Genomic DNA, 27,244 nt, shown 5'->3' with positions numbered 1-27,244 from the left:
TAACATCATTCAACTCCCAGGCAAGATTTTACACTTGTGGAAAGTTTTATTAATCCAAATCTTTTGCTTATCCAGGCCTAAAATATGTACGATTTTTTTTTTTAATACTTTTAAAATTTTTTCAAAGGAATATATTAAAACATACTTGACAAGATTTCCCATATTCTTTTAATACCTGTGCACTACAATTGTGATAATGGACAAAAGTAAATGCTAGAGATCACAGGGCCATAATCTTATTAAATTTTCTCTCCTAGCTCAGAGAGTGTGTATTTATTGTTTCCGTGTTAACAACTTACTCCAAGACCACAAAAGGATTAATTTATATTCTTAAAATTTCTTATTCCATTATATCCAAGCAACAAGCACAAGTCCTCTAGACAGAATAACTAAGGGCTGGTTATACAGCAGATTTCAGTCAATAAACTGCAAAATTTTAAACCATCATAGGACTTTAACCTTCAAGAATCACTCAAACATTCTCAATATAGCTGATTTAGAAGTACACACATTTCTTAGATTCCTGCTATACTATGGTCCGCAGGCAAAGATTTCACAAGAGAAAGAATTTTCCTTGGAAGTGGGCAATTAGTTAAAAATAAATATATATATATCAATTTCTTATCACTTGGCCAGAGTCATAGAAGTTACTGCAATCTCTCATCTGTTTTTCATTTAAGGCTCCAAGTTATTTGCTAAGTGTGAAGGGAAGAAGAAAAAAGGAAAGAAACTTAAATACACTGAGTATCATATGTCTAAGAGAAAGTTTCTACTTGCTGTAAAAATGGAATTAGTACCAATAGACAGATTTTATTCAAGGAGATGATGGATGTGGCTTAAATATTTTGAGAAAGATAAATTTACTACACACGTGTGTGTGTTTGTGAGTGCAATTGCACACATAGCAATAAAATACAATTCTACAAGTAAACAGAACCATCAGAACAGTTTTGCTCAATATTGGTGCTTTGGTACAATTGGTTTATAAAACTCTCCTTTTAAGAAAAACTTAGTCTTCACTTAAACAATATAAATTAAACTCTTATTCTGCAAGCTACAATAATAGGGCTAATCTCTTATCCCTGCAAAGAAATGCATCAAGCAATTTACCATATTGCAGTCATGTTGTGTAAGCTATCTGGAGCTATTTTATAAACACTATTCCATAGAATCCTGAAACACAAAATGTAAAGAACACAATAAGCCCTTCTCTATTGCTGTAGCATCCTTCATAGAGTTCAAGGTAGTTCAATTAGTGTAGCCAAGTATTAATTCCGGAAACAAGTGCATTTGCTGTAACCTTTTTATGAACTGGCCTAAGCATGGTTATTTTGGGTAATAAATACCACAGGATACCATTTCAATAATATAGCCTGCTCAAAATTAGAAGTTCTACAAGTAGACATCAACATTATAACAATTTGGGATACACCAGACTACACTCACACCAACATCAGGATATTGCACTGGGGAAAAATTAAGAGAGAAAAGGGTTATGTATCACATTAAGATGAGTTAGAAGATATAAAAATAGCCAGCTTTGCAAGGATTTCTGTTTAAAATAGTAGCCTAAACAGTTGTTTTACTAAACAATCACTTTATAATAAAGTCTCACACTGAAAATTTTCAATTGTCTCTTCCTCAATAGAAATAAATTGTGTATACATTTTGCTGTATTAAACTTCAGATACTGGGTTTCAATTTAAACATAAATTATTAATCATACCACATGTATAACAGAATTTGCTGGAGTCGTTAGAAATAATATCAATAAATACTAGAGGACAAAACCAAGAAATAATCTGTAAATTAAACTATGAAATTCTGTTCCACTCTATATTTTCATGCAGAATTGAGTTTGGAGAAGCATTTGCTAATTTATTATCGGAAAAGCCCTTGCTGGTTTAGTCAAGCAAGAAAATTACCCCCAAAGCCCACAAGATTTATAATGCTTAGAAAACAAAAAGAAAAAATTGCAGCAAAACAAAAGGGCAATTCAAAACCTAATGAGACACTTTAGGCCTCATTTACATCCCTAACCTGATGTATTTCTTCAAAACGTTTTTCTTACTAATTTGCATACTAAAAGCCTATTCTTCCCAAACCAAAATGATGATGAGATTTCCCCCACTATACTGAACTTAGCGTTACTTTAAAAGCTATTTATATTCACTTTTAGAAGATGACTAGTGTATCATTCTTAAATTCACACCTCTGTTAGAGCTGACAGTGCAAACTGGAAATATGATGCCGGTAAATTTAAAAAGGAAGTTTTATGGATCATTACTGCAAAACATGGTAATTTTATCACTGATTAGACTTTTTTGCTGGATAAGTCTATTTTTTTTAATTAAATGTGAATTTAATAATCCAAGTATGTGGATAAGTGCCTTTGACTGGTAAGCCTCATATAGTTGCTAGTGCATATATGGATTTCCAAAAGGCTTTCAACAAAGCCCTGTGTCAAAGGCTTTTAGGGAAATTAATCAGCCATGACATAAGGAAGGTCCCTGCATGGATAACAAAATTGGTAGGAAGAAAAGTGTCAGACATGCGCTCCCTGTAATCAGTAAAGCAAGTTGAAAAACTAAGGCTCCCATCACCAGGGGATACCCATCCTATGGCCTGTGTATCTCCTTGCAAATATATGTTTTGAGGATCAGTCTTCTACTTCCAATAGATTTTTAAATTGTAGGTGGACTTGGAATTGAAATTTCAAAAATAGAGGAACCCCCTATGAAAACAGTCACCTGGTATTTTCAGTAGTGGAATAAATATTGTTGTTAAAATAACAAGAGGTAAATTACTATCAGTTTATTCTTCTTAATATGCAGTTTTAATGTGGTTCAAAGGTTAGAATATGTCATATTAGATATTTGGGTTAGAAGTGAATGAAAGAAACAATGTACAAGAGAAATAATTTGAAACATGGAACATTTTAGAATGTGTTTAAGCAGACACAAGATAAATAGTACTCAAAAGGGTTTTTTGGTGAAATTTACATGATCTCTAATAAAAAACTGTATCTTAATTGGCAAAAAAAATACCAAGAAAAATCTCACAGAAAAATTAAAATTTTCCCCATTTCTATAAGAGCATCATAGCTATAATAGAATCCTTACTGCTTCACCCTAAATAACAGCAAAGTAACATTTTAATGACCTAAATAACAAAAAAGTTGTACTTTTAACAAAGTTTTGGTGCAAATGATAATGAGTGTTATCAAATGTTATAAAATGATGAAAGTTACAAAATGTAAGTATGGTATGGACCTAAAATTCCTGTCAAGGCACAGCCTTTACAGAGGAAAGTGCTTTTTAGGATAAATGCTTACCTAAGAATTGTTAAATTTTTCATGTACAGCCCTGAAGCGAGAAATCTGTCACCTGAAATTATCTTATGCTTTGTGTGTTTTCACACTTTTGTTAACAGTGAACTGTTAATTGATATGCATGGGAGACACTGAAGAAAGCAAGATTTTGGACAACATGCTGCCACTTCATGAATTAAAAATCCACAAGGCTTCCTCTAGTAACTAATAATAAGTAACTTTTGCTTATATATTAGCTTTTTTACATCATGCTTTGGATACATCAAAACTGTTGACTCTGTTGACCAGATTTAGACAAATTAAGCAGAATGGAAATCTGAAAGAATTTTCCTGAAAGGCTCTGAAAATAGATGTTTGAGCAGAGGGGAGAGATCCAAATTAATGTCCCAGTTATAAAGATGGAGTAAAATGAGCTTAACTGTATTACTGAAATTCTCCAGATATTATACAGTTAGAATGACAGCCACAGAATACCTTGCTATTTATAAATATGCTGTTTATGGAAGTGTCTGGTTTCTAAACAAATGAGATGATACTCCAATTTTTTAGGTGCCTGCTGCATAGTAACTGGTAACTTTAGGATCTTAGAAACCTTTGCAGGCTTAACTGAGCCCTTTGACAGATGTGATTATTGTCCTAGGTGTTAGTGGCATGAATAGGTGAACTGATAATTTTGTCTAACGCTACTTGAAGCGTATTTCTTCCCCTACCAAGGTCCAGAATAAGGAAGCCAAAATGTTCCTGAGTGAAAAACTAAGCCCTTCTGTCCAATATGTATTTCTGAAAATCCTTGCCTAGTTACTGCCTGACTCTGGAGGCACTGTAACTCCAAATATACTGGGCTTTGACCTAAAGTGTAAAGTACTGAATTTCATGTTGCTTTCCATGAAAAAAAAAAAAAAAAAAAAAAAAAAAAAAAAAAAAAAAAAACAACCTTGGTCTGAGAAACTGAGTAACTTTGTGTCTAGCTCATTCCTTGCAATTGTTAGGGATCCTGTGGTTTTGTACAAGTCCAGGTAGGCAATCAGTCTCAGTCCAGCAAAGCTTCTAGGGTTACAGCTGCCCTCCTAAAGGATACCACAGACACTGGATGCTACATGTTATTTCCGGGTTGAGGCAGGCAGTTAAAAATTCTTCAACTCCTCTTAAAGTTATGCATTGTACAGAACAGAATTCAAGGTTCCCTGGGCCAGCAAAATGTCAAAAATACAGGTTGAAATTTGTAGCTTGATAACAGAAACTGTAGGGCAGGAACAAAAAGGGTTAGCTTTCAACACACTTCTTTTTTTTCTATGTAATAACTACATAAAAGTACTACATGTCAGCACCTTTATGTTCCCTGTTTCCTCCCTCTCCCCAGGGCAATTCCCTGAATAAACAGAGACATTCTTCTTCCCAGAACATACATTAAACAGAAGGGGAGTGCATCCTCTCGAAATAGCACTGCAAGGAAAAGAAAATGACTGTCCTCTTCCTCATTTTTGGAAAAAAAAATGCTTATATCCTCAAGTTTTAGAAATGTTCTCAGAATTCAGATCCCAAGTTGAAGGAGGAACCTTGTTACATTCTGATGCTCTGACATTTTAGTCCTCTATGAAAAGTTTCAAACAGCCTGTTCTAGCAGTTCCCCCTTGTGTAGCTGTAGATACCTGCACATAGACTGGGTTTCCCAGAAAGTGACTACCAGCTCAGTCTTTGAGTTTTTTGTGCTTTGTTTTGAAGAATCAAACTTGCCACATCCAGCACCAGGAGCCTTCATTTCTCAGAAGGGGGTCTGAATTCCATACTGCAGACCAGTTGTCTAAACATTAACTATTACATATTTAACTTTCAGCCGTCTAAGTCGCTCCTAGCCATTTTTTTTGACCAATGATCATTATGAAAACATAAGAAAGATCTTTCATCACTAGTAGTAAGAACACTGTCCGCTGGAGGAAATTTTCTAAAGTCTTATGGAATGCAAGCACACCCTCTGCAGGGATTTCAAAATCCTACTGGCATCACTTCCATGATAACGACCTTTTGTTATTTTCATGCTTTATAAACCTCTCTGTTGTAGTTATTTTCAGTACTTCTTACCCCTTCTGTTTCTTTCCTCACCCGACTACATTTCTGTTGGCGTACAGAACTCATGTTATTTTCTGCCCATATGGTCTCGGTGAGTTAATCCATTTCTAGATTGTTGCACGTCAGTGCTGAGCACTATCAAATATTTTCTTGTGCATTTCCATCTGGAAGTCAACATCTCACCTCCTGTCTTTCTAATATCTTTTCATAGCAATTTCATAGATTCCTCAGAGCATAGGGAAAATGGAAATTGCCACTTTTTATATTCTGTTTCTTTTGCTTTGCCTCTTGTAGCACTGATAATGTGGCACTGGCAACTGCTGCATTACCATCCCAGTCATTTAGATTTATTTGAATTGTATGTGCTAATCAGTGACAATAATATTAAAAGAAAAAAAAAAGCCTCCAGCTGTATTTTCCTTTAAAAATAGGATTGGATGATTGAGACAGGAAAAGCCTGGATGTAGGAATCTGGGAGTTTTTTCCAAAAATTAACATTTCTCATTTATAAATAATATATGTTCTTCATAGTTCAGCCTCCATTGCTTTTGACCATAAAAATTTCATAATTTTCTTATTTAAACAGAATAATTATTTGTAATATTGCAATATCTTAACTGTATTTTACCTTGTGATGCCACAGAACCAAGCTGTTCCACTTTCACCCTTTAAAGAGATTTGACAGAATTCATCATTTCAAGATTGCAGTTGTGCTATTTTCAAGGATTCTGTAACACTTTAAAGTTGTATTTTTTTATTTTCTTTCTTCCTTTTTTTTTTAACAAAATGTGTTTGATGTACCCAGATTTTTACTATAAATCGAATGTCAGCTTGAGCATCAATCCTTTAAGAATCCTTATATTTTTAAATTTTTATTTGTAATATAAAACTTTGTTAGAGGCTTTCATGACAATGAGATGAATTAAAGTTTTGCTGGTTATTCACATTTTGGTTTTTTTAATTACCTTTCTCTTTTTTATAAATGATGAACTTTTAAATACAGAATTTGACATTTTTGTCATATCCAAATTAATACATCTAAGGAAAATATCTGGGGAAGTTCTCCCTATGAAAAGTTAGAGATTCATGTATCATTTTATTTGCTTTTTGACGTTTTAAAATTAATTAAACGTGTACACATAAATATTTATTTTGTTTTTCATTGTTGAATTTGCTAACACTGTAACACATAGAAATAGTACAGTGATAAATTGTCAAGAGTAGAGCTAATGCCTTATGCCTCATCGCTTGTCAGTCGTGGCTGTGAAACCAGAATAGCTAACCCAGAAGAGCGGCTACTTTTGCTTCTTTTGTAACAGAGAGTATCTTGTCAGAAGCAGCTGCAGTTTCTGGAAGGCTGTACAGATTTCCTGTGGTGTGACAAAGCATGGACACTGCTGGCACGGCAATGGAAACTGCCTGCTCCCCCGCATCCCTAATCCACTCCCTGTTATATCGGTATCTAGTTGAAAGTCTTCCGAAATTTTTAAGGCCTTCCTTTCCTTTTCAGGCAAAGGCTGAAGTTAAAAAAAAAAGATTTTTTATATTCTTCTGCTGTATGAATGATATTCTGATCTTTTAAATCTGTTAGCAACCAACATAAACTGAGTAATCTGCAGCCTGCCATAAATTATATCCAGAGATCCATAGCAGTATCAGTACTAGGGAAATTCAAGATCACAATACTCATATCCATGTTCCTTAGCCACAGTTGAAGGTTTTTTCATATTTGCTCTCATAACCCTTATTAAACCATGTGATTTTAAGGATTATTTTAAAATTTTTCTGATAACACAAACCAGTTGTATAATAGATAATGAAAAAATTTATATCCTTTACATGTTATGAATTATAAGGACATGATTCCCTAAAGATACACTTTGAAGTATTTCACAAGCTGTTTCTATGGATTTTTTCTTGCCCATCAAATGTGTATGCTACATAATATTACAAAAACAAGATAGACTTAAACTGGAATACATCAAGCTATTGTGCATTGCATAGCAAGTTGTAGCATATCTAGCTATTGTTCAGTGTTACCTTATGAAAAATAAACTCATGTAGGTATATTTAGGGCTTTGCATCCAAGTCTTTAATGGAAGGTGAACTGCTTAATAATCAATAACTAAGCCAAACAAGTAGCAAAAATTAAAAGACAATCTAATACCTCACAACCTTTAATCAATGTGATACAGAAAATAATCCTTACATTTTTATTCTTCCCAGGCCTAGCATGTACCTCTACTCTGGTAAAGCATAAGCCTCGGAAGGTAATACAGGAATTTCAAAATGCAGGAGCAAAGTGATGTTGCTCCAAACATTGCTACAAGAGTTTTCTATCTTCCAGGTGTTGCCACTAAAAAAAATCCTGCCAGTTATGACAAGATTAGTAAGCAGGACAACCTAACAGGAATTTATACTTGATAAAATTAGCACTTAGAAAAAGAGTTGGACTGGAATATCTGCTGAATGACTGAAAATAACATATAGAAGGCTTGGTCAATAATCTTCCCCAGAATATGCATTTCTGTATCTTTTGTGCTAACTATCTTTTTAAAATAACACCTTCCCTCCCTTGGCCTGCTCCTCCCTCTTCCCCTCCCCATTCCCCCAGCACACTGATGAACAATTTGTAGCTGTGTGGAAGATAATTCAGCTACAGAACTATGGAGTTGCTGTGATAATTCACTTTAGTGGCAAACAGAAAAAATATTATTTTAAAATCATGTCACTAAAACAGGGAAGAAAACTCTTCAGAAAACTATCTGTACACTCTGCCAGGTGCAACTGGGTGACAAATAACACCGGGGCACGGACAGTAAACATCCCACTTCCATTTCCACCTGCTGGTCCTGAGGCAAATCTTTCTGCGACTTCTCCTGCATCCTCGGATGTGGGTTGTTACATCTGGCTCTCTTATTTAAATGAACACACGATGCATGTTATAAATATCAACTTCTGTAGTGCAAAATAGAAGTTTTATGGGCAGTTGCAAGCCATATGTTCTCAAAGAGAATTCTTTTCCAGATGAACTTGTGAAGTCAGTTTGGCTTTTTTTCAAAATTAGTATGTAGCTGCCAAATTGTACGTGATATAAATCATTTTGTTCACATCTCTCATTCTATTTTATACGAATCCTAGCAATACTAACTTTGAGTAGCAGATAAATGAGTTCTGAGTCCTGTTTTGTTAGCATATTTTTATTTAAGTCAAATGGCATTCAAAAAAAAGGATATCTTTAATATTTTATTACATTTGGCTCAATTAAACGAACATGTAAATTTGCTTAGTGCAGAGTAACTAACAGATACGAACATCTGGGTTGCTTGAATAGGCAGAATAGCATTTTGGAATCAATCATTTCTCATAATTTAATGAAATTTGGTTTAGAGGATAACCACTTACTATTATCCGTTACCTCATTCAGTGACCCCGACAATGGCTGCTGCTTACTAATTGGTCCTTATTAGGAGGGGATTTGTGATGTTTCACAAGGAATTAGAGTGAGAAACCACCAATTTATTTATCGTAATCTGCTAAACAGCTCTCAGATGGCCATGTCTTTTGGTAACTGAGTTTGACTATGTATTTGCTTACTTCATAGATGTTCACAGTTATTAGAATACTACATGTGCAAGCAAAGTTCAAGCACCAAAATAAGTGTTTGTAGAATTAAGGCCTTAGTAATGGAAACTTCCATCTACCGTTGCTCCAGCAGACGCTGTGCTGGGTACTGAAATTGTGTTATGGTGGGTAGAATCACGTGAACCCTAATGGAATTGTTGTTACAAAGAAACAGTATCCAACAGTGTGATTTGCATCATGCTGTGTGAGCCGCCTACACTTTTCAGCAGTTGGTTCTGTGTCTGTAATTTATTGCTCTAGAAACCATTATAATAATACAAGAAATGCTGCAGCAAGTGTAGAGGAAAGAACACATCACAGTCAGACTGTAATGACTATTTAGACTATTTAAACTCACTCAGCTTGTTTTACATTAGAAAAACAAGTCCTTTTCAATTACTTATTTTATGCATTTTATTTGGCTTTCTAGTCTCATTGTGGTTGAGGTTAAATACACTATTACATATTTTAAGGTAGTTTATGATCAGAAGTGCTCAAAAATGGAAAATAAGGCCTAAATATAAAATGTTAAAAACAAAAATTTCCACTTTGAAGAAAAATTGACAAATATTATATTTCCTGCATATAAATGCTGCACAATGTATGATAAAAAATACACTGAAATCTCTCTGTACATCAGCTATACAATTCATTGTGTTAGTCTTTTTAAAAACAATTACATTTAACAGATGACAGTTATGGACTTCTTCCTCATTAAGTAGGAGGGACGTGGCCAGGATAATTTTTTGCAGCTCAGTGTTTTCATTGGTGTAGTGATCACTGGGTGGCCAATATAAGAAATAAATGCTCTGAGGTTGCTAAGAATCCCTCAACAGACCAAACTGGGACTTCCAGCTGGTGACTCAATACCACCTTTTCAGTCTTGATTTAAACACAGGACATGGCCCATGATTTTTATCCTCCGGAATTTTTATCCTACTTCTTTCAGCACACAGCTTCCTTCTGTGTTTGGTACTGTCCTGCAGAATGGAGAACAATTTCTGTCTTTTTATCTTCTGTGGGATAAAAGCAATTTTTTGTAACTGCATACTTCTTCCTCAGGTATCCAAATGCTTTCTCTGATGTGAAGAAGTTACTCTAAACACTGGTGTAATCTGTTTTCATTCCTCGTACTCCATTTCTTCTGACTTGGCCAGTTCTTTCCTCTCTCCATCTTCTGTGTCTTTTCCTAATTATCTGAAATTCATAATCTAGAGTATAGCTAACAAAACTGTTTTGGTTCTAGAACTGCTTAAACTTTTCTGTTGCAGATTCCTGTACTACCCTTTTCCCAAAGTTTTCTTTCCTGTCTGTCACTCACTGATTCCACTCCAGTGAATATACCTTTTCTCTTTTGGCAGAGCTCATTTACAAATCCTAAATGTTCCTCTCTGTCAGTTTACCTCTTTGTCTCTTCTGTTACCGTTGTTCTTCATTCCCAGAGCTCTTTTCTGTCACATCCTTTGCTTCTAGCCTGTTACTACTTTTCCTTAAGCTATTTCTGCATTTCATTCATATTTAATGTTTCCACAGTTCTAACAGAAGTATAGTCACTTCCTTAACCTCCCAGCATACGTAATTTCTTCTGCCTGAAATACTCTCTTTTTGAAACCACATATTGCTTTGCTACCATATGCTTACCCTTTTCTTGGGGATGTTTAGCAGCCAATGTACATTTGCTTCTTATCCTTTACCTGCCATGTGAAGTTGTAGAAATCTTCAAGCTTTCTTAGGGTTTGGTACAAAAACTAGACACACAAAACCATGATGTACCACATGAAATTGTATTGTAACAAAACCCCAGTATCAAAGATAACTACATGTGTATGAGAATGCTGATTTTAATGTTTTTTCCTGGTCTGTTTCCAAGATAATAGTACACAGCAATGTGGCAGATAGGAAAGAGTAACTGCTAGGACCAAACCTAATTTAATTTTCACTGATATAACCTGAAGGAAACAAAATGCTTAAATGTTAGAGCATTTTCACCAGCTCAGTAAGGATCTCTTCAGAAGAATAGATACAGACATCAAGGGACTGACCATCTAGAAACCTCAAGGTCAAAATAATATTTTCATCCTCTCATTTGTTTGGTGCTTTGTTTATCTCTGAGTAGGTTGTGGGGTTTTTCACACAGTTTTTGTTTTGTTTTTTTTGCAAAAATGCATCAAATAGTCTATTTTCAGGCCTTGAATGCATATATGAAATTTGAACATAAAGTACAGCAAATTTGAAAGAAATGTAAATTTAAATTTTAGAGAAAACCAGAGGTGTAGCGTTAGCTTTTGGTCTTCTGACAGAATATAGGGAATTTGAATCATTATTATCTAATGTAAGAGAAAGTTCAGAATTTACTTATGGATATGTTGTATTCCCTAACAGAGTCTGATTTCATATGAGGTATTTTTCCTTTGAGCAGAGCGTAAATAAGCAGCAACTTTGTCACATTTTCAAGAACTGTTGGCAAACTTCAAGAAGCTATAAACTACAGAAAGAAGCAATAAAATAGTAATAAAATTGTTAACATTATCTATAATTAAACAAATTAACAGGCCACATTTTTTGTTGTTGTTGTGTTGTTTGTTTGTTTGTTTGTTTTCACTAAGGCATTTGCCATTTATTTAGGAAATTACAACTACCAGTATTACAAGATAGTGCTAACATATTTTAACCACCTTAGAGTTTTTAGGTTTCTTCCTCTCTATGACTCTCATAATATTCTTTTTGTTTTGCTTGAAATGTGTCACTGGAAATTTTTTCTTTCCTTCTTTACATATGCTTCATAAGCAGGTGCTCCAGACAAGCCTGTAATTTTTTCTGAATATTCGCTCAGTCAAATGCATTACTTGAGCAGAAATTGGCTATTGCCTTTCCCTCAGTTAAATTATTAAAATCTTATTTTTATGAACTTGTTAAAATTAAAAGACTTGGTTTTCAGCAGTGACTCCTAGCTTAGGATTCATCTTCGGTGATTTGCTCCTCTCTCTCCCCACCAAAAAATGCTTTTTTTGCTTCTGCAGTGAAATCAAGATGCTAGATATTTCATCTCAGAATTAGCCTGAAGTTCATGTTTTGTTAGGACTGCTTTGAGTGTAAAAACACTTGCATAGATCGATCCTTCACTAGTCATTTTCCTAAACTGTTCTGAGTCAACCCATGAACTTTTCTTACACATCAAAGCTTATTTCCAACTGGGCATTAAAATCAGCTTAAGCCGTAACAGATTCTGCCTGATGTGGGGCAACATCTGCAACATTTCTAGTACCTTATTGAACTTCTTTTCCACTTCTTTATCAGCAATTAATGAATGCATGTGATGTGAAATAAAAGCATTTGTATTTCCTCCATGATTTTTACAGGCTACAGAATATGAAGTGTGACTATATAATTGTCTATTATCGCTATGTCTGTTGCAACTAAATTTTTTTTAATAATTTAATGCACAGCATTTTAAAAATCTTGTGAAATTATTCTGCTACTTCAGAATGTTTTTTGCCTTTTGACTTACTATTTCTTTCCTTTGTTTCCTGACTTAGTTACATCATTACTTTACCCGCTCTTCCTTCTTGGTCATTGCTTTGGTCCAATGTTTGTAGTGCAACTGCAGTCGTATCTCCAGAAAACTTACGGATGCCAACAGCTTCTCTCCATTTACACAGCCCTTACTCCTTAACCTTTAGTGCAAAGCACTATATGGAGTTTATGAATATGAAGGAATAATGTCAATAGATATCAATATGTCTAAGATCACCAGGTGACTTGAGAGCTCTAGTATAGAGACAGAAGGTAGCAACCTACTGTGCACGCTGCCAGTGATTAGAAGGACAGTCTCTTTGGAAGGAAGCTGCCTTTCAGCAATCTCTATTTGACAGTCCTAGTTGAGATGCTAAATGCTAGAGTGCTGTTATGAAATGGTCTAATCAGTGAGTCAAAAAACAAACCTGTAGTCTCATCCAGCAGTTGTTATGAGGATAAAAATAGTTTACAAATAAGTTAGTGTACATTCAGATACAAATGTGTTTCTAATTTAAGGTGACTCACCATTTCACATGGGTAATCACCTTAATGGCAAAATGATATAATGAGGCAAGGCCACAGAGGCCACTTTATCCAGCCTTATCAGAATATTTTCATTTCAACCCAAAACTTTAATTGAAAATGTTTATCCTCATCTGCTCACTGCAGTTTTTTTAAATCCATTTTGTGACAATCAGTAAACACTTTTTAAAAATTAATGGTGATCTCAGAGCAGGTCAGCTGGCTTTTGGCTGACCCTGAGATGACTGACAAGTGGCAGCATATGTTATGTTTCTAGATCTAGCAGGAGGAGAAAGCTAATGTTTCATTTCCGTCATGATTTGTGGGGCCCAGATTTTTTCAGGCATTCTGTTGACAGAAAGTGTCAAATATATGAGCTTTAAAGAATTTTCTTTAAATGTATTTGTTATAAAATGTAATATGACAATGCCTATTAATATATATACCCCTTTAATGGTATAAGTTTAACTGTAACTAAGAAATATATTAATTTCATTGTGCCATCAACTTCTCTCTCTATTTAATTCACTGACTCATTTATAATGATCGATATAAAATAATTGTTCATTACTTGTATCTACAAATATAATTCTTGTATATAAGCACTCATAATTGCTATGTGATTATGTAGTCTGAGCCTACATCTGTCTTAACATCTTTTCCTCACTTTGTGAACCATGCTGATATTGTCAGCTTTTGTAATGCAGTGGTGTTTAGTGATCACTCTAAGTTTCAGTGCTCTTTTGTGGTGCGAATTCTCCAAAATCAAAGACAGTCCATATGCCAGAAAGTTTAAACACATGCTAAAACACAGCTGACAGGCAGAACCAATGATCACTGCAGAGAGAAAACCAAGTGAAAATACTGCCTTATTTTTATTATTCAAATAGAATGTGACCAGTTACCAGATTGCCCTTTATCATCTGGTTATTTTCCATGAACACTACAGTAAGCAGAACAGGAGTTTTATTTACTGCACAGCAATGACTGCATGGGCTGTTTCTGTGAGGATGTCTTTTATATAGGAGGTTCAGTGGAAATGAAGATACAAATGATGAAATCAAAATGAACAGTTGCATGATGAAACCTGTAAGCATAAATACAATGATTAAAAAACAGAAGAAAATGTTTAGTGGTCACCAGAAATAAGGAATTGTGATTTGGATAGAATCATAAAACAGGTCTTAGTAATGTGGTTTTGGTTGACTGAAGTTACTTAGTGAAAGAGAGTTTGCAACTGGAAAAGAGCTGAGGATTTAGATCAGGGAGTTAAGAAGCATCAAATGTAAAATAAAGCAAGAGGGGTAAGGAAGGAAGGAGAAACAAAGAGAAAAAGAACTATTTATTTCACTTTGGGGAAGGCAAACACACAAAGTATGTAAAATGATTCACTTACTGCTCTGAGGAAATGCAAACTTGTTAACTGTGTGAAAAAAAGGAGTGACTGTCTGCTTTAGTCTCTGCCTAGTTCAGAAATGAAAAATATATGTTTCTTAAGATTATAATTCAGGTAGAAAGGGACCTTAGGAGGCCCGAATTCAACCTCCAGCTCAAAGCAAGGTCAGTTACGATTTCAGATTAATATTTAAACAATTCACATAAAATTATCTATAACCCAGTTCTAATAATCTCACATCGGAAAATGAGACCTAGTACTACTCCTGTCATAGTTTAGAGAATCTATACCATCATATATGTGATGCTCCTCTGAATGTACTTGCGTGTAACAGCTAGCAGACATTATACTCATCTTTTTCATTGTTAAATTTTCTAGTATAAAAGATAAAATATCTCACAAGCAACTCCTCTAAGTGAGAATGGATTGTTGTATATGAAGGTATGCAAGATTCTTGAGCTCCAAAAGAGACTCAACAAGGCATCTAAAATACAGTCTGACTGTATTTTATTTATCAGGTCTATCAGCTGTAAAAGAACTAGGCAATGACATGTCATATCCTGTTCTCTGCCTTCTTTCTGTATCTACTTAATGTCTGAATTACTTATAATGCATTAGACTGAATACTAAGCAAGACAAGATGGAGAGAGATGGAAATATGGGAAAGTTCAAGGAATGAATGAGACATGCTAGTCAAAGCAAGGCAAAGTCCTATGGCAGAGTTCAAGGGAACAATGAGATTATATTGGCCAGTATGGTAGGAATTGGCCTCAGACAGTTGCAACCTAACTATGGGCAAGTTTTTTTGTGTGTTTATTGTAGAATGCGGAAAAGAAATACTTTAAACGGGATTTTTGAAGGACAAAATGGTATCGTCATAGTGCATGGCAGACAACAGGGTGGGAAGAGGCCATGTCAGAATTTTATTGGTCTTGCAGAAAGATGTCTGCAAGGGAGTCATTCATCCACATAACTAAAACTCTTACTCAGTCTCTTTGTACTGAGCCCTTTCACATCAAACATAGCAAACCTTCAGTGACCGTCTTTGCCACCCTTTATAGTGTATCTGTTGTGTTAAAAATCTATCTCTTCCCGACTCTAGTGAAGTCACACACTATTTATAACACATCTGATTTAGTCTGGTAAAAGTCTTTTGATTGGACATCTCCTTGGATGTTACTCAGTTTTGATTGTGTGTATACAGCTTACATATCGTGGAGGATATTTCCACAGTTCTTTTTTCTAAGAACTATACTACATTTTTCCAACATCGATTATCATGAAGGTTTGATAGAATCCTTCCATATTTGTTTTTTTTTGAAAAGTATATTCCATGTGTAGAGCCAGCCACTGTTACACAACCTCCCTGTTTATCCTGCTGGAGTGTTATGTAAATACGAATACAAGAAATAAAAAAACAGTGCCTCTGTCAGTGGGTGACTGATGCACCACCTTCTTATTCAAGGAAAATTATTTTGTCAAAAAATCCTCATCACCTCTTTAAAGTAATCTTACTACAGGTTTTCATTGTTACTTGTAGAAATGGATCTTGAAAAACCTACAGATATAGCATAATTCTCTTTATTGTTAGAATGGCAGCAGTCTTGTTAGAACTGCACAGTCATGCAGGCCTCGGTTTCCCAGCCTTGTTGATGATGATTTTAAAGGTCTCATCACACTAGCAGATAGATTCACTGAGTGAATGGGAGCATATTCATGACTAGACTTGTTTTGCCTAGTTAAAAAAAAAAAAGTGTGACAGCAGCTCACGACATCTTAAAAATTAACTCCTCCTTCCACAAATAACCAACCAAAGACAAAGGGGCTTTTTCATTCAGGCATTCATACTGAGAGCTAAAGCCTTGTTTACAGTAAATAAATACATTTAAGGAGTTATCAGAGGACTGCTCCAGCAGGGGGATTGGACTAGATGATCTTTTGAGGTCCCTTCCAATCCCAAACATACTGTGATACTGTGACTTCAAAATGCTGTAACACTACAAATGTATCTTTATGTCCAGTTCGTCTTTATCATAGTTATCATCTGAGAAGATTGCAAAAAGGTTTGTTTGTCTTAGCTCAGCCTCAGAATACCTTGTAAACCTCTTCACACTTCTGCATATCTCAGCTTCCCCATGTTTAAAACAGAATGATAGCTCTTCACTGACTGAGGGACACTGGTGAGGTCACCGCTGTTTGCCACATGGTTTTTATGACAATCACCACAAAAAAGTACAATAAAAATCATGTGAAAATTTAAAACTATGCAGCTTTTGGTTGAAGAGAACACTTGACGAAATGGAAAATGTCCCTGCTACATAACACAGATAGCCTATGACTAAAATACATGTTGAAGTATAAAAAGGATAGAATGCAAACAGTATCTAAATGATTGATTAACATTTCTAAAAAGAAAATTAGCTTTTCTTTTAACTAATGACTAAAAAATTTCTTAAACCAAAGAACTATTCACTTTAAATATCATGGTATAAAAATTCAAACAATAAATTCAACTATAAAAGGAATTTTCAGTTGGAAGTCCACATGCCTTTCTGCTGATGATACAGAGAAACTGCTCTTTATGTGAATAGCAGTCAATAACAACGAACTTTTGCTTTATTTGCTCTTTGGCAGAGCAACTGTAGTTTTCTTTTGTGTGTTTCACTTCTGGGTCTTGCACTTTGGTTTTGTTGTTGCTATTTTTAATGGGAGTACAAGGAGTCTTTATTTGATGGTCTACATATAATAAAACTTTACACCAAATTACCACTGCTGACTATAGAAAACATATTTCCTTCATGAGATAGTGCAGTTTGGGATTGGAGACAACTCAGGGACCAACGGCTAAAAGCACAAAATCCAAAGAATTCTAAAAGAATATTTTTTCTTGATGCTCAAAAGATGGCTATAGAATATTTTTTTTGCCACTGAGGCATCTTTGAGATGTGAGAAACATTAACAATGAGGAGGGCTTTAGGTCAGGATCGCTCTGCATCATGGATGGCATTATCTGCTGATTTAGCTGAGCTGAAAACTGCTGAAAAATAATCCTTTTTGTGCCCTTGTCAGTGGCTTTGGCCTAGAGTAATAGAAAATCAGCTTTACCTGAGTCAGATAATCATTACAAAATGAATTTGGTTCTTGACTCACAGAAATAATTGGGAGAAAAAATATATTTGATAGGTGTGATGAATATTATTTCAAGTTCAAGCTTACTGAGATGCATAAAATACTAAGTGCTGCTGGTAATTGAGCAACTCTATGCAACTGTAAATTAGCTGCTTGAATTGAAAATAGATGATTACTGAAAGCACTTTTTCCCCTATAAAACTTGCTGTTCTCCTTTTCCTTAGCATTCACCAGGGGCATTCAGTTAATCATACTGAGGTCTCTCCCTTAGTGCTGCAGTAGCTGATTACCCAGCAGGAGGGGCAGTTCCAGCAGGGTAAGTCAGAATGGTGTTGGTCGTTCCCTGGGGAGGGACATCCTGTAAAAACACCAAGGTTGAGAACTGTCATATTCACAGCAGTAGGTGCATTTTCCTCAGAAATTAATGGAGCAAGCTGGGCAAAAATGTTTTTAAACTACATCTTCCCTAGAGTAAGATGCAAATTCAAAGCTCTTTTGAAGCATTGGAATGAAAGTTGAAGATAAGACTTTTTAGTTTTTGACATTGATGATATAGGCAGCACTAGCACTACGAATATTAAATTGAAATGGAGGATAAGTGGGGCAGATGTTATTCAAGCAGCTCCCAAACAGTCCTAACTATTTCAGATCTAGTTTAGCTAAGGTGCTTGTAGTTACGGTTGTTATTATTGCAGAATACCTGTCATAGATTTAATTCCTTCAATTTTTTATTAATTGATCAACAATGCTGGGTGTTTTCCTGAAAAAAAAAGCATTGAAAGTAATCTTGCCAGCCAGACTCCCATCCAGCAATGAGGGTTTGAAAAAGGAGTGAAGCTTTGAGATGCAGGATCGCTTTTCAGCAGCAGTCTATGTGCCGTTCTGCAGCAAGCAGTAATTTTTGGCTGCTTTCTCTATTGTAGGCAATGCAGCACCAAGTGATTGCGATCTGTTTACAGAAAGATTTTACATAAACATGGCGCAAAGGCATAAGAAGAGTCTGTTTATTCTATAACACACAGCTTCTACAGAATTCTTACTAATAGATCCAGATAAATCCTCAAGTATCATCTCATATAGAGTATGTCAGGCCTGTACAACCTGGTTGCAAGTTCCCTCTCCCACGTGTTTTTAGCTCCTATGATCTTGCCCTCTTTTCTTTGCTTCAGCTCAGTGTTACATTTTGTCCTTCTCATTTGATTCCTCTCGAAGCTCTTACACTGTGTCTGTTACCACTGGGTTATAAGAACACGAATGGCCAGACCTGAAATCTACCTAGCCTAACATACTGTCTCTTTGTGGTCAATACCAGAGACCTAGATAAGAGTTGAAAAGAAAATGGAAAGGAGGAAAAAAAAAAGGAAAGGAAATGAAAGAAAATTTTCTCCATTAATTTCTTTGTAGTCTCCAGTAATACCTAGCTCAAGGACTTCCTGTGTGTAAGAATATTCCATTAAGCTTACACAGTCAGTCTTCATTCCTTCTTTAATCAAAAGGCCTTGCTGACCCTAACTAGCCATCCACTCCCTAAAACAGAATTTCAAATGTCACTGAAAATGTGCAGAGACACAAAGCTTGGTTTTCATTTATACGTATTTTTATTGCATCCGTCCAGTAATTAGTATCAAGTAAATACTATTACAAAGTCAAATCTGTAGTTAAACTAATGACCTTTAAAATCATTCTAGCATACTCTATAAGTCATTAATAAAATATTACCCCCAATTTTACTTGTCACCACATCTGTGGAACCATATCCATCTGACTTCTATTTAATGCATACACATATCTGAAAAACCGTAACTGAAAACTTCAATATTAGATTTATTTTTAAAATAGCTTTTATTTCCTGTTTCTGCTTGGTATACCTAACATGTTTTCATATCCATAAGTCAAATATAGTCTGATATTTCTAGAAAACGGGAACAGTGTATGAGATGACAAATGTGAAAGGTGATGTCAGTTAGGAGTTCTGTGTCACCAAACAGTATATAAATACTGGTGTCATATCTCCAAAAGTCAAGTGACAAAGCCTTCATTGTTCTTTAATAGGACCCAGTTGTTCATGAACATATGGGAAGCTAGCTTATTAATAAAATTTTTCTTCCCTAGTCATCTTAATTCTGCCAGATTGTAAATTGTGCACCCAGAGTGAATTAGAGTTAACTCGCTATTTCCACACATTCTGAGAGAATTGTTCTATAAAGAAATTAACCTAGGAGGTTTCTAGCTTCTCTCCAGACATTTTCCTAGGTAAATTCATTGCATACTTCCAGCGATGTGCTTAAGGATAAATATACTTTAAAACCCAGTGTGAATTAACAAGAGATTGATATGTTGAAACAAAAAGGATCTTAGTAGGCAGAAGATCTCAAGTATCTAGTCAGCTCACTCAGAGAGGGAGACAGGTCCAAGTCAAAACTCTAGACTCAAAATTACCTAGGCCCTAGCCTACTGTATTTTGCAATGCAGACCTAAGCAAAATTTTGTAGTCTGAGATAATTTCTTTTAACTCCTTTCAATTAATTCTAATTTAAATTGTAAAATAAACGTTGCATTAAAGTCCACACATATATTAAATATTCACATTTACACTGATTCTTACGGTAAAGGAGTATACGCTCCCTGACAGCAACACCTTTTAATATATTGCAGTGTTTAAATTTAGATATTTGAGGCTCCCACTAGACAACAAGTTATTAAAGCATCTGCCTTTCCATAAGCCATTCTGTTCTCTGCCATTCCACATGTCCTTTTCTACTTCACCAGGCAAAATTGCCCAATCTAAATTTCAGCTCAAGTGTTTGATGGCTTTCACGCTGAGCTCAAACTGTTAGTGCTTCCCTGAGAGAATAGAATTGAAATGGGATTTAATCTAAAATAACAAAATAGAATAAAGGTTTTACATATAAATAAGTAATGCCCTGTATATTTTTATGCATACTTTTCTTTTCTGGATTTTGCATGCAGTGAAGTTAAATGTTAAAATGCATAGATAACCCAAAGCTGACAGAAAAGAACATTAGTGTGTGTTGCCTGTACGTTCAGTTAATGTCTATCCTAAAGTATATTTTCATTCAAGTCCATAGCAAACGTTACTACAAAATTTATTGCAAAAAATAGTATTTCTGTTGCTACCTTTGTCTCAGACTCCGTGGTGATTGTTTGCTTTTTTTTTAATGGTATTTTTAAATAACCTTCTACAGCCATTACAAGTACATTATCTGGTATTTTTGATAATGATAGTTGAGATTTTTTATGCTCACTCTTCATGGAAGAGTCATGTTTGGAGCTAGTTTTTTTCATATAATGTGAACAATTCACTTTATAATAATAAAATTATGAACTACTTGTTAACAATAGATATTTCAATATTTAAGGATGCGTTACTGAAAATAATTCTGGACTTCTGTAGTAAAAAATTATGGGATTGACTCCCACTGCTAACTAAAATCATGAAACAGAAGAGGGTCAAGCTGTTGTCACTTACCTTGCCATTTTTCCCACATCTAGATAAATGACCGTTAATCACAGCTGCTCGGATAACAAAGGCTTTAGTTTTCTTATCGTACTTGTGGCAATGAAGGCTTACCACACAGTGGGAAGCAGCATCACCAGCAGGTTGAGGGAAGTGATTATTCCTCTGTATTCAGGACTTGGGTCCAGTTCTGTCCACCTGCTGCAAGAGAGAATAACAAACTGAGTATGATGTACAAAGGGAAGCTGAGGAAAATGGGTTTCTTCAGCTTGCAGAAGAGAATGCTAAGAGATGATCGAATTACTGTTTTCAGCTAGAGCATGGTGGAGAACATGGAAATGCATCTCAGAGGTGCATAGTAGAAGGACAAGAGGTAATGATCAGCAGCAAAAAAAGTTCCAAATAATATAGAGATTTTTTTTTTTTTTTGGCCAGTCAGGAGGGGGCTAAGCTGTGGAACAGGGTGCCTCAGATATTCAAAACTGGACTGGAAAAAGCCCTGGGAAAAATGTTAGAGCCTTGGAGTAGGGGATTGGGCTACATAATTTCCAAAGATCCCTTCCAACCTAAACTGTTCTGAGATTCTGTTCCGTGATTCATCCCACAAATAAATTTATAAAAAAAGTCTTTGAAACCCAAAATTTTCACTCCAGGATTCACACCATTAAGAATGTCTTCAGTTACTGACTCCCTTTTTTAACTCCATGATTCTGTTCTGCAATCTACACACTGTAGACAATTCATCTTCATTGTATTTGGGCTTTACTGTTCTAATTGTATGATTTGATACCCAGCTGTTGTGAATGTCATACTGTAATAGGAAGGCAAACTTCAAACATTCCATAAGGCAGTCATTTTTTCCAGATATTAAATATGAGCATAATTTTAGGAGAACAAATGTTTAGCTATGCTGTATATGACCTGATAAGCGTGCATATATAGGTCCAAACCACTGACTGCTAAGCTTAATACAGTTATATGTGTTCCATATCGCTTAGACAGACATGAGATGAAACTTGTGTGTGGAATAGCCAGCCTTCCATTTAACTGTGTGAATTACAGATCGAACACTGGAATTCAAAAAGCTACAACCTTAGGAAGAATTAAAAAAAAAAAAAAAAAAAAAAAAACACAAAACAAAAAAAACACCTCAATTTAGTTTTGTTGTTCCATATGACAGGATAAAATCATAAATTCTTCACCATGCAAAGTGGCAGAGCGTTTTCACAAGAGGCAGAGACTTCTTAACGAGCTGATCATGAACTGCTATTAAACTTTAAACTGTGCAAGATTAAAATTCCTATCATATCTAAATTTACTTTCTGAAAGAAATCTCCCTTTTCAATAGAAGACTGTTTTCAAAATATTTTCTTTTACATGAAAACACTTATCAGTTGGTGAAGTATGAGCCTATAGCATGGTTATTTCATTTATTGTTAGCTAATTTGACTGTTTAACCATACTTTTTTTTCATGGAAAAGAAATTTTACCGAACACAAGTAAGATATCTCCAACAGAACACAAATAAATTATCTCCAACAGAACTGTGCCCTAGAAATTTCTGTACTTTTCTAACTTCACCTAAATTCCAGAACTGGAAATGTGAAGTTGTTTCATTTTACAGAGTAAAATCAAAGTCATGCCATCTGTTACTTCTGTGAATTTGAAAAGGTAGCCATTTATTTCATCAGTCATTTATATTTCTTGCTCATGCTTGCTCAAGCACAGTCCTGTGAGGTGAGATGGTTCTCCAGCCTTTGGCAGTGAGCTCAAGGGATGATTTCCAGCCCAGGAGCCACAGCAGTGGAATCCCAATAGGGCACAGGTTCTCCTGTCCACCAGGGTACAACATAAAGGTGGAAGGCTGTTCTGAAAAGGGCCCCTTATCAGAAACAAAGGACAATGATAAAACTACTGATCATCCATTCTAGTGTATTTTTTGTATTTAGCAATACACTATACATGCTGTAGGTGGTATAAACATACCATATTTTCTAATCTGGAAAGTGTAATGAGTCATTTTTTCTTATCTACTCTGTAGCTTTTCGCAGCTTGGCCCATACATCCCACTTGTGCAAAACTCCAAACTTCAGTGAAACATCATTTCTTTTCCAGCCAGTAATTTAACTTTCCAGTGGGCTGGTAAGATGAGCACTTCAGAGAATGGTTTGATTTTCCTGATGTGAAATGTCTACATAGAGCAAATGTAGTAAATGACTTACTACCTTTGGCTACCATGCTCAGCTGATGAAGCCGAGCTGAAGTATTATTACCTTCCTTGATGACATGGAGTCATTAAAATACTTCTCTGTGGCTTGAGATATAATTTTAACACTCACAGGAAATAAGAGTTTTAGAAAGCGTGGTGCTGTCAACTTGTGTATTGTCAGACACATAGCATGTGCCTGCAAACTTCATTGGAACGGTTTAACTTTGTGAGGTGTGAACAGCGTGAAGACTCCATAAAATGTATTCTGAAAAAAAGGAACAAAACTATAACTGTAGTAAAGAATCAGATGTCATAATTCTGTTTCTGGTAGAAATGAGAATAATGGACATTCTTCTTGAAGGAGGATTATTATTTACCCCTTCTTCTCTACTTTATGTTCCACATCTGTGAAGCACAAAATGGCAAAAATTGTCATTAATTTATTTAATCTACAACCTTTCTGAGCCTTCAGGACAATTTAAGTTGTTGGGTTTTTGTTTGGTTGGTTGTTTTTTAATTTTTCCATCAACTTTTATTATTCTACTGAGTTAACTGTATTAATGAAGAATAAAGTGTAAAAAATTAGACATGGTTTTCATAAATTGTTTAAGGACATCTTAAGGATACTAATATAATTTTTATGTTAGTGTGTATTGAAACAATGTAGGCAGGTGAGTAGAAATCTCACAATAATGGTATGTGTGACCCTCAGTATAGGCAATTTTATTATTTTTCTTTTTCTGTGTAACCTAGCATATTGCCCACTTCCCCAATTTTATTAATATCCTGTGGATACAGGGCTTATTTGAAGCTGAATGGAAGTCCACAAACTCCCAATTATTTTCAGTTTTGCCCTTGTTTGATTAGAGTGCTATTGTCTGTAATTTTTACACTTTTTTTTGAATCTTCAAAGTGCATGATTCATGCCTTGAAAATGGGTTGTTTTGTGTTTCCCAGTGCTGCCTTTTTTATCCCTGCCAGTTATAACCTGATAACCTGATTTCATACTGTGCTTTAGCACAACAATACAGTCATCAAACTAAAGCAACACAGTAAGTGGGCACATTAGCCATCATTTTACTTGATCACTTGGGAGAGATTAAATTTATTCATTTTCAGAACAGATAATGAAATATTTAAAACATGTTAGAGTAAACGGTAGCAGCATTTTGAAGTTCTGACATGCTCTTTGCCAAAGCAGTGTACTATATACTGCACATGTAAGACTTGTGCAGATGTTTGGGAAATTTCTGCAGGTTTGTTTTACTTGTGGTTTTTTTTTTTTTTTTAAGCTCATTTGCATTTAGTTTATCTAAAGTGAAATCCATTCAATTTTATTGAACTGTAATTCTGGTAATTTACAATATTTACATGCTGTGGTTAGATTGAAATCAGTCCTTAATTCAAATTCAATCTAAATTTACAGCATAGTAATTAGGGCTTTGTAACTGACACTAGGGGCCTATTGATTTAATGAAAAACTTAACCTTACAGTAAGTGTTTAATTAGTTGCTGCAGTAGATTCCGCGCTGTCCTAAATTGTGGACTTAAGAGAATTAGGTACTAATTTAAATTACATTACTATATAAAGATCAGAATTATTTTTTAAAAGAGCATGTAGCCCTACAGATGAATTAATTTCTCAGTCTTTGAAAAGGATAACAGAAAAAGACAGTAATGAAAGCAGTTGCCTATGCTGCTTGAATTCAGGTAAAGACAAGATAGGTATCCTGGAAATGACTGTCTACCTCAGTGAAATACTGATTTAAAGAGTTAAAGAAAAAAACTAGTCAGTGAGACTTTCTTCATAGAAATTTTCCCCAGAAGATAAAATATGAAATAATATATATGACTGCATATCGAAGGTGTCCACTTGAAGCTGAAATGAAGAAAAAAATCTAACTATAAAAACCAATATGTTTGTATTCATAACTGAATAGATATGTGACAGGAAATGAGTGTAAATATCCATTTTATACACAGAAACTGTGTTCATTTACAGAATTCAGTATAGTAAACAGATATTGTATTTCTATGGTTCCAAAAGATATTTCGATCTCGATCAATCCCGTAAGTTTGCAGATTTAAAAAGAAAGAATTACCAAGAGCAGCAGGTGTTTCTTCCTATTTCTCCCCACTTTGTTATCATGGCTTGGTACAGCATGGATACCCAGTCACAACCTAGAAGTGCCTCTGTTATTGTCCAGATCTGCCATTAACATTTTGGCTTGATGTATAACCACAGGAACAAATGACAGTTTCTTATCAACATGTCAGTCCGCATTTACCTCTAAGCCCTCGCTAGTAAGTTTACACCTCTTTTACTGGTTAGTAAACCGTCCTGGAGCAGCAGTGACATTAAAGCTTTTTGCCTTGTTACCCATGTGTATGCTCCTGACCCCTGGCAAACATGAAGTATTTTGTAGTAGGTACTCCTAATACACAAATTTTTAATGAGCCATAAATTTTATATCCCTAGAGGATCATCTAGAAGGTCAATATGGATTTTAGTAATTGTGATTCTAATTTATATTTGCCTAATCAACCTGAACTCATCACCAGTATGTCCTGTTTTTGTTGCCTATTTGCACCCTGCTCTTGACTTTGTGGGGAAAGCAGAAGAGAATGTTCAGCCAAGCACTACTGTACTATATTGCATATACATAGAAACCTAACTAAAGGTAAAGAAAGGCCCATAAATTTGACATTCCTTGGATTTTTTTTTTTTTTTTTTTTTTTTTTTTTAGAAGGCCCTTTAAGGCTTTTTCTTAGGTGGACTGGAGAATTTCTGCCCCTGAGAAACTGAGACAGTAACCCTGCTTGTTCACTCGCTTCCTGCTTCTCGGTTCCTAGAGCAAGAGGAAAGGATGTCTGCTGGTACTGCTCCTTGTGTCTGGCCAAGAACAGTGCGTTCAGCCACAGAGGAAGCGTGAGCAAAAAGAAATCATATAAGGTGAAAGTAGCTGAAGATCAGGAGCCAGCCTAACTCCATCCATTCCTTTCCTGTTTTCTGCACCTGCACTGAAATACCATCAGGAGCTAGCTCAGTCAGTGGCAATGCTATGGGAACTATTATGGTAGAAAGGAAAAAAGAACTGTGATAGTTTGCAGAATTATATGTTTTCCGGGACAAAAAAAAAAAAAGAGAGTAGGAAGGTAATCTGAGACTCGGATCCCTGCAGAAAACTAAACTTTTTTTTCTAACACTTGGTAACACGGCAATTGTTAGCTACAAAGATGGGTTTTTTTCCCAAAAGTAATGGTCTGAAATATGTTTTTTAATAATAAAGTGAAGCAAGTTAAATATAGTAATATCTTAATACTCACAGCACAGACATGAAGTAGTCTACACATATAATACTAATGTATAGAGAGACCTTTTTTTTTTTCTTTTCCAGTTTCACAAGCAGTCTGTAGCAATCTGGAGCATCTAACTTCTCCAACTGATTTCATAGAATGTAACATAATAGAAGCAATGAGGCTGGCAATCAGGGATGTAAAATCCCTCTTTTTGTTCTGTTCCAGGAACTACACTTCTCCATGATAAGCCCTTTTAACAATTCTGTTTGGACAACATCTCTACTGAGCTGCCACTCTGCTGAGCAAGGCCTGGTATGAAATTCAATTTCAATATATTTCTGAATAACATACTTCAAATAAACTCCATGTGCTTTACTAAAAGTTTTAATTATTTTACTAAATTTCAAAGATATAATTTCTTTCAAAAGTAATAGAATTTTCTTTTTGGTGTCTCACCTGTTTGTTGTGTTGGTTTTTTTTAACCTGTCTGTTGTCCTGGTCATGGCTTATCAGGAACATTCCCTGTTCCTAAATCTGGACATAGTAATATTCACATATGAGATTTTTGCACAAAAGCCGTGGAGCTGAGGAAACTGCCCATATACTGTTGGGGTATTTTACATGTTCTAGTAAGGAGGGGGAATAAAGTTTATAATTGTCTTTTTTGCCTGC

At 35.1% G+C, this 27,244-nt stretch overlaps 1 protein-coding gene across 21 annotated transcripts in view; it reads left to right on the top strand.

The window, feature by feature from the left end:
- Positions 1-27,244, top strand: part of TENM3 (teneurin transmembrane protein 3) — a 1,347,463-nt gene that overhangs the window by 597,920 nt on the left and 722,299 nt on the right. For 20 of the 21 annotated variants that reach the window (XM_065061277.1, XM_065061276.1, XM_065061271.1 and 17 more), the window contains exon 6: positions 26,798-26,884. The exons of the other annotated variant lie outside the window; for it this stretch is intronic. The gene's annotated coding sequence lies outside the window, so the exon portion shown is untranslated. The remainder of the gene's footprint in view (positions 1-26,797; positions 26,885-27,244) is intronic. 21 annotated transcript variants of the gene reach the window in all.

Source organism: Columba livia, chromosome 4 (genome assembly GCF_036013475.1).
Source record: "Columba livia isolate bColLiv1 breed racing homer chromosome 4, bColLiv1.pat.W.v2, whole genome shotgun sequence".
NCBI lineage: Eukaryota > Metazoa > Chordata > Aves > Columbiformes > Columbidae > Columba > Columba livia.
The sequence above is the reverse complement of the archived record's forward strand: the minus strand, read 5'-3'. Positions and strand labels throughout refer to the sequence as shown.